The sequence below is a fragment of the Dipteris shenzhenensis genome, chromosome 3 (assembly GCF_047967505.1).
Source record: "Dipteris shenzhenensis isolate YYH24624 ecotype China chromosome 3, Dip_SZ_1.0, whole genome shotgun sequence".
NCBI classification, from domain to species: domain Eukaryota; kingdom Viridiplantae; phylum Streptophyta; class Polypodiopsida; order Gleicheniales; family Dipteridaceae; genus Dipteris; species Dipteris shenzhenensis.
The window spans coordinates 11,846,103-11,855,724 of NC_141598.1; positions in this window are offsets into that span (position 1 = coordinate 11,846,103).

Here is a 9,622-nt window from a genome sequence, read left to right on the forward strand (position 1 = left end):
TTTTGTACTTGAAGCCATTGGCTTGGCTTCGTGTCTCTCTTGTATATACACTCCTCTTATGTTTTGTACTTGAAGCCACAAGATGTGGCTTGGCTTCGTGCTATATGTACATACATACAAGCATTTTTTGGGCTATGAATTAATATACACTCCTTTTATTTTTTTGGCATTCAATTTCATTGTGCAATGTTCTATCAATGAATGCCTTGTGAACTAAATGTTTTGGAGTTGTAATGTTTTATTCAGAATTGTAATCGTTGGCTATGGACATGCTTGGAATCGTGCTAATTAAAATGCCAACCATGCTAATTAAAATGCGGTTGGCTGTAAGAACTGAATTACACACTATGGAAATGGGATTCTTGTAGCCACACAGCATGTACACAACATTCTGTTCAACCACACAAAGTTCTGCTTGTTTTTTTAAAACAATTATGTAGAGCGTCTATAAGTGCATCTATGAGTGCATCTTTTTGTTTTTTTTAATTTCTATAGAGCATCTAATAGCGTGTCTATAGGCGCGTTTATATGCACGTTTGTATGTTATATAGACACGCCTATAGACACGGGTCTATAGATGCGCTAATAGACGTACAAATAAACACGCCCGTAAGTTTTTTTTGAAGTTAAGGAAACGCGTCTATGTGCGCATCTATGGATGCTTTGTGTTGTTGTGATGGTAAATGATTAATCATCAGTGATATTAGCCTGAATGTCGAGAAAGGTCTTTTATCATTATTTAGAATCTGTAGGGGCAAATCATAAAATTACGAACTGTATCTTTAGTGGGCTGATTTTCGGTACTAAATTTTGATTGTAAGTCCTTATCTAATCATGACTAAAGAATATTTTTCTTAAGGCACTTGTAATTTAAAATCGTTTTTTAAGTGGGGAAATATCTTAAAATGTTTGCTTTAAAGCAACGTACTAGTTAACTTTATGATTTAACTTTATGATTTAGAATTGTTTGTTTAAGAGGTGAGTGCTATTTGAAGCAACGTCATCTCATGACTTTTGAAAAGAAATTCTTTTTCTTTTCGAAGTTGTCCCATGTAACAAAAAATGTTGTTGATTTAAGGAGCATCTAGCAGATATCATATTGTCCTTTTGGACTTGCTAACAAAAACATTATTGATGCTATTTCATTTAACACCAAAGGGGATGTTGATTTATGACAATTTGCAAGCTAATTAAAGAAACTCACGTTTTCTTCGCACCATTTTAAAACTATTAGAACTTATGCATTCCCCTTTGGGAATCAACTTGTTGGCTTCTGGCTGAGGAATACGACCAATTCACCTTCGTTCCATGACATTAGAAGAGTATCTAGGCAACAGCGTTCAGAAGCGTTTTCCTAGCAGATTGGTCGTTCAATACAAAAGACTCTTATACATTCCCTCTTCCCCTTCTTTTTTTCCTTTCTTGTAGATATTCCTTCGATTATATGATACTGCAGGCATTTTTTGAAAGAAGCGTTGAAACCATTCCGTGTGCAAGACATAATTCATGATTCTCTGCAACAGTCTAGAAGTTAAGCACAAGTCATTGTTTGTAGACGATTGTGATTACTTCGCGGACTTCAAAGACAAATCAGAGCATCAATAGTGAGTAATCAACTTACGATTACACGTGTGCCTATTTTCGACGTGGCCAATTGTATCTTCACTTTCGTTTTTTGTGTTGTAATCCATGAACCCATGACGCATCGAGTGCAGTCAGAAATGTATCCTCAGAAAGCTCAGGAGTCAGAACACAGAGATTGACGAAATTGCTGATGCTTGCCCATGTAATAGACCAACTTACGAGCTGAATTTCAGTGTTGTTCTTACTCATAGAGTGAAGAGCATGATCGGATTTCGAAGGGTCGGTGTTTGGGTTTATTCTGGCCGACACCAATCCCTGTATTAGTGACAATTTCAACTGTTGGAAGTACCCGGTATGGAAGTCAAAAAAACTGCGCCGATCGTGTATGCCACGTCTACCTGCAAGACACCGGACAGATCGACCGAAGATCGCATGAACAATGTGCTTAATGTTCTGCAAAGCAAAAGATTATTAAGTAAAAACTTAATCCGAGACACTCCTTTACTCAAGATGGCCGACCCAACACATCCGTGACGATAAAGACCGCGCCATCAATATTCGCCTTTGAAGTTTGCATTGGGTGTTGTTCTTTGTTATTATATTGGCAGGTATATGCTAAGCTTTTACATATTAGATCTTAATCCAAGCAATAACTTGGTGGCAATCTTGACTTTGCTGCATAAATCAAATAAGATCTTGCAAGTTACCATGCCCTTTTATTGTCCTTGATGATAGTGCTTGTACTAGGGCAATGTCCTCTAAGTTGCTTTCTCAAATATCTTGAAAGCTAGGTTCTCACTTTTACAAATGCAATCAACTTAGTCTACTATAGCCATGCATTATGATTATTTGTACCTCATAGTACATGACATATGCCCACATGCACACACATTATGCATATAAGTGCATACCTATATGGAAGTAAATGTGAATACAACATGCACCTTCATACATGCATATGTACATGCATTAATACTAGAAACATGCCTTGAGACTTGCACATGCACATGGAAACACACACCGTGCACACACACACACACACATGCACATGAACATGCATGCATACAAGTGTGTATGGATGTGAATGTAGGCATGCACACATGCATGTGTGACACATGCACATGCAAGCCCCCCCGTGTGCATGCACATGCACGAACGCACATGTGCACGCACACACATGCACGCACGCATGCCTAGACGGACATACGCTTCGCACGTGCACATGTGCACACACACGCATGTGTGCCCTTGCATGCAAACATGCATAGAAAAGTATGCATACAAGCCACATGCAAGCCCCCCGCATGCATGCGCTCGTGCATGCGCACAAACAAACACATACATACACATAAACATGCACAAAAAAGTATGCATATAGGCCACATTAGATTATATTGGGTGCACAAACTCTTACTACCTTGGGGACCTATATTTATTTACTTTCTTGATATTCAATGTAATTTTATTTGCATTTATCAAGAGCTAAAGGAAGTACGTATAAAATTGTTCTCTTAGCTGCAATAAGTCACCATTAAGTTCCAAATCTAAACATCCATACACATGTTCGCTTTACCATCAATATTAATTGTAACTTATATGGAGTTTTTTTAACTAAAATCATCATCCTACACATTTGTATTTAGAATACTATTCATGTTAAAAAGAAACTAATTCCTTCCCTATTTTCTAGAATTTTATATTGTCTAAAACATATATCCAAATCATCTCATCCACCATATTTGTGGAGGACTGAAGGTAGATTATGAGGGTGGTGAGGGGGTAAATCCTTCTTCCAAAAGAGAATTATTTCCTTCTAAAGGACTCTTTTTTGGAAAAAGAAACTCATGTTTTCCAATTTTGAATTGAGATTTTAAGTGAAAACATGCCTTTTGTATTTGAGCACTGTACCTCCCCTACTCTCTCTCTCTCTCTCTCTCTCTCTCTCTCTATATATATATATATATATATATAATTATATACATATACATACATACATACATACATGCATACACATATATATATACATATATATATATATATATGTATATACATATATACATACATGCATGCATGCATGCATGCATGCATACATACGTACATACATACATACATACATGCATACATACATATATATATATATATATATATGCATGCATACTCACATACATACATACATATATAGCCGAATGGTGGATTCGTAGAATTATGTATTGAATGGGGTGGAGAGCCCTTTTATAAAATCTTAAATGACCTTATTACAGTGTATTTTAGGTTTACCACACCATTAAATCCTTTTAAAGACACTATTCAAAAGTTTGTACTTTTTTGGGAACTGGTCACCTCCACTCAATGTCACTTGGTGAAATTCAAAATCGAGTTTTTTGGAGCGCTAAATGGGTTACTTTGACACAAATATGGCCCAATAAAGTTCAAAATTCCACAAAGTTGTAAGTGGTGACCTCCACTCAATACATCATGATGGGTAAACTTGCAACAAAATGGTCACCTCCACACAAACATGGCCTAATAGGTGGTGTATAGATACACCATTTCATTGCATTATATACTATGGATGCACATGTGTTCTACATGGATGCCACATAAGATACATGACATTTCTTATGAGGATGCCACATAATATACACCATTTTTTTGGAACAAGGCATACAATATGTTATCCTACGCTCTGTTGTCTATTGGGGGGAGACAAAGTGTAGGAGGTGGAGGGAGACATGGGGGAATGGGGAGGAGGGGGGGAGATAGTGAGGGCAGAGGGGGGGAGGAGAGGAGGGGGAAGGGTGGACTAGGGGGGAGAGGGGGATGGCAGGGGGGAACGCGAGGCAATGCATTTGTTGTACAAATCAAGAAAATTTGATGGTTTGTGCAACAAGTAACCTGTTGCACATGCAACAAGTTTGAGGTGCACACAACCTCTTGTACATGCAACAGGTTAGACGTGAATACAACTTTTTGCACAAATCATCAAATTTTCTTGATTTATGCAACCAACCTGCTACACACGCAATATGTTGGGGGTACACTCAACCTATTGCACATGCAATAGGTTGGGGGTGCACACAGCCTATTGCACAAGTAATCAACTTTTCTTAATTTGTGCAACAGGATATATGCACCCGCAGCCTGTTGCACATGCAACAGGTTGGGGGTGTACACAACCTCTTGCATATATCATCAAATTTCTTGATTTGTGCAATAGGTTACTATGTACCCCCAGCTCGCTACACATGCAACAAGTTAGGGGTACATCAACGTGTTACATATGCAATAGGGTGGGGGGCACACAACCTGTTGCACAAATCATCAAATTTCCTTGATTTATGCAATAAGTTGTGTGCCCCCCAACTTGTTGCATATGCAACAGGTTGGGCGTACTACTCGACCTATTGCACATGCAACAGGTTGGGGGTGCACACAACCTATTGCACAAATCATTAAATTTTCTTGATTTGTGTAATAGGCTCGATCCACCCCCAACCTGTTGCATGTGCAACAAGTTTGGGGTACCCTCAACCTGTTGCATGTGCAACAGGTTCCGGGTAGGTTGGGAGTGCACGTAGCCTATTGCACAAATCAATATATTTTATAAATTATTGAGTATAATTTAGGGTTTAGCTAGGGTGTAGGATCTATGGTCTAGAGTTTAAGGTTTAGAGCCCAAGGCCTAGGGTCTAAGGTCTACATTTTAGGGTCTAGGATGTAAGAGCAAGCATCCAAGGTCATGAGTTAAGGGTTTAAATTTTAAGGTTTGGGATTTAGGCCCTATAGGTTAGTGTATAAGGTTGATATTATAGAGTCTATAATGTAGGGTCTAGGGTCTAAGGTATAGGGTATAGGGTTTAGGGTTTAGGGTTTAGGGTTTAGGGCCTAGAGTTTAGGGTTTAGGGTTTTGAGTTTAGGGTTTAGGGTTTAAGGCTAATTGATTAGTGTATAAGGTTAAGAGTTTAGAGTCTAAAATATAGGGTTTAGGGTCAACGGTCTAGGGTTTAGGGTGTAGGGCCTAGGATCTAGGGTTTAGGGTTTAGGGTTTAGGGCTAGGGTCTAGGGCTTAGAGTTTAGGGATTAGGATTATAGGTTAGTGTATAAGGTTAAGAGTTTAAACACTTATTTAATTAATTTTGGACTTGTCAATGTACAAATTCATTTTTACATATACTTTTGGACTAGTTTTTGGATAAATTGACGTGAGGCCGGTTGCAAGACCGGATCCAGCCAATGCAGGACAACAGATAGTACCAACTACGGATGAGATTCTCGTGTGGACAAGAAGAAATGTAGATGCGTTGTGTTCTATTGTCTACATTGTTAGTGATTCTGTCATGGCATTAATTCAACATGTCACCATAGCGAAGGAGGCATGGACGGTCTTGAAAAATCATTACGAGACCATTAAGCAGATGCGGATTCAGAATCTGGAGAGTGAACTCACGAACGAGAAGTTGTTTGAGTGTGAAGCAGCAGAGAAGTTCATCACCAGGGTGAAGAATCTGTGCGATTAGATGAGTGCGATTGGCATCACCATCACTAGCGAGAATCTAGCACGAAGGTGCATACGAATTCTCCCACCAAATTACGACAGTCTTGTATACACACAATAGAAATCTGCCCCTCAACTTTGAGGATTTCAGCGCGATGCTTTTGGAGGAGGAGATGCATCAAAAGATGAGGACTGGAGAAGATTCGTCTTTCTGGACCGGATCAAAGAAAGGTAAGGGTAAGGACTCTGTTAACCCATCTTCTTCTGATGATAAAAAGAGAAAGAAGAAGATCAAGTGCTTCTATTGCAACAAGGCATGGCACAAGTAGAATGAGTGCCAAAAGAAGATTGCAGATGAGAAGAACGGAGTAAAGAAAGAGTCCAGTAACAGCACGCAGGCAGTACCAGTAGAGCTATTCATCGTAATTGAGGAGATTTGCACGGAGGTAGTTCATGTACCTATGGATGAACCATGGATCATTGACAGTGGTGCATTGTGCCATATGACCAGTCAGAAGGATTGGTATACCTCTCTATAGCCGGTAGGGAATGACATCCTGGTAGCAGTTGGCAATGATGCAAAATGTCTAGCAAAAGGAAAAGGTACGATTGCTCTCAAGTTAGATGGAGTTGTAAAACAGTTGTCCGATGTTTTTTATGCACCAGATATCAAGAGGAACTTGTTATCCGTTTCCGCGATCACGGATCGGTAACTCAAAGTTCAATTCGATAAGAATGGTGCACAGAGTCTGGATCTTCAAGGGAAGGTCATTGGTAAAGGTACATGGCGCAACAACATTTATGAACCCTCATCTTTCAGTGCTTGAGCGGATGTGAAGAACACTAAGCTGTGGCATGAGAGGTTTGGTCATCTAAACCTTAGTTCTTTGAAGGAGATGCATAAAAGTGGAATGATTGCGGACCTACCAAAAATTTCAAGTTTGCCTGATGTATGTGAAGCTTGCATGATGGGCAAGCAGCATCGGCATTCCTTTCCTAAAGAGGCCAGCAAGGCAAAGGCTCCTCTAGAGCTCATTCACACGAACCTCTACAAAAAGATGGAGATGGAAGCCTTAGGTGGTTCTACTACTTCATGATGCTAATCGACGACTACCGTAGAAGGATATGGATATACTTCCTGAAGACTAAAGACGAGGCTTTTAGTAGGTTCAAGGAATGGCATGTAATGATCGAGAAAGAAACGGGGAGGAAGGTGAAGAAGTTGAGATCAGACAGAGGTGGAGAGTTCACATCAACTGAATTCAAAAGTTACTACAAAAGTCACGAAATCAAGAGGCAGAGCCCCGCCACATACTTCTTAGCAAAATGGAGTAGCAGAACACAAGATGCGCGTCATCTACGAAATGGGCTAGAGTATGATGAAAGGGAAATATTTGCCAAAGACTTTCTAGGCTGAAGCATGTAACACTGCAGTTTACATCCTGAATCGTAGCTACATGAAGGCTCTGAAGGGGATGACTCCACTGCAAGCCTTTTCTGGTAAAACCTTCAGCTGCACATTTCAGAGTTTTTGGATGTGACTGTTTTGTGCATGTCCCTGATGCTACTAGGACCAAATGGGAACCGCACAGCCAGTGAAGAGGCAAAGGGTTACCGTCTCTATAACCCTATTACCAAGAAGGTAATTGTAACTCGCGATGTGGTCTTCTCAGAACAGTCGCCTCAATTGGAGGAGGATGCTTCCTTCCCAGACAACCAAGACCAGGATATCCATCCAGTACCACCACCAGTAGTAGACCAAACTCCCCCAACGGTGCTTGGGAGGATTCAAGACAAAGAAGATGAAGAAGAGCCTACAGAACCACAATGGCAACGGCCATTCCCAAAGTGGGTAAAGTAGCTTTCAAATGGCAGAGAACCTCCAGCCATTGAGGAGGAACCATCCGAACACTACCGGTCCAAGAGATTAGAGGAGCAAAGAAGGGCGCAGGAACACTTGGTCAACTATGCTTTAATGACAGAAGTGATCCGTGGTGATGAACCCAAGTGTCTTGAAGAGGCACAGGGTGATGATAGGTGGATGGAGGCTATGCAGTCAGAGTATGGCTCCATAATGAAGAACAACACTTGCGACCTTGTGGATCGACCACCAAAATGCAAGGTAATCGGAACCAAGTGGGTATACAAGACCAAGTACAAGTCCGACGGCACGTTGGATAAGTACAAGGCTCGGGTCATGGAAAAAGGATTTGCACAGGTACATGGTTTTGATTATCAAGATACTTTTGGTCCCACAGCTCGACTAACCACAATTCGCAGTGTTTTGGCTTTAGCTGCCTAGGGAAGTTGGCTCGTGTTTCAAATGGATGTGAAATTCGCCTTTCTGAATGGAGATCTCAAGGAGGAGGTATGCATGGAACAACCACTAGGTTTTGAGATCCCCGGTTCAGAAGGTAAAGTCTACAAACTAAAAAAGGCACTTTACGGGCTGAAACAGGCCCCACGAGCATGGTACCAGCGAATTGATGCCTACTTTCTACAAAACGGGTTCAGGAGGAGCCCATTTGATGCAAATTTGTATATCTTCAGAGAAGAAGGCAGGTGTATGATTGTGGTCCTTTATGTGGATGACCTTGTCATAACAGCTCGGGGGGGTCACTATGTATAAACCCTCTATACCACGGCATATTTCTAAAATCCCTTATCTGTAAATTTTTCATTAATAAAATGTACCCCTTTTCTATACAAATCTGTAAATTTTTTCCAAAACTATTTTCAATAGTCCCTTATGTATATTTATTTTTGTAAATTTTAGAAATAAAAAATATCCTTCTGTTGAACTCACGTGATAGGGTTACATATGATGAGTAACCCCCCCGAGCATAACAGGGAACCATGAAGAGAAGATCTCGCAGACGAAGCATTTGCTAGGAAGAGAGTTTGAAATGACAGACCTCGGACTAATGCATTTTTGTTTGGGGATTGAAGTTTGGCAGGAGCCGAAACAGATCTTCATTTCATAGCTGAAGTATGCTAGAGAGATACTGAAGGGATTTGGCATGGCTGAGTGCAAGACAGTTGGTACCCCTATGGAGGTTGATGCGAAGCTCTCAAACAAGGATTCATCACCACTGGTGGACGAAGCGCAGTACAGAAGACTTGTGGGCAGCTTGATCTACTTGTGCAACACATGGCTGGACATCAGTTTTGCGATTGGTGTACTAAGCAGGTTTTCCAATAAGCCCCGGGAGAACCATTGGAGTGCAGGGATGCGGGTGCTGAAATACATCAAAGGCACACTTCATTATGGCATCACCTATACCAAGGGCAACATCTTGATCGGATTTTGTGTCTCGGATTGGGCAGGAGACGTGGAGAGCAGGAGATCAGTCACAGGTTATTGTTTCTCACTTGGATCTAGAGTTGTGTCATGGGTCAGCAAGAAGCAACCCATAGTTGCTCTTTCTTCTACCACGGCCGAGTACAAATCTGCATGCTTGGCTTCTTGCGAGGCAGTGTGGTTGAGGAGGATTTTGGGGGACATGGGTGCAGTGCAGAACAAGCCTACGTAGTTATCATGTG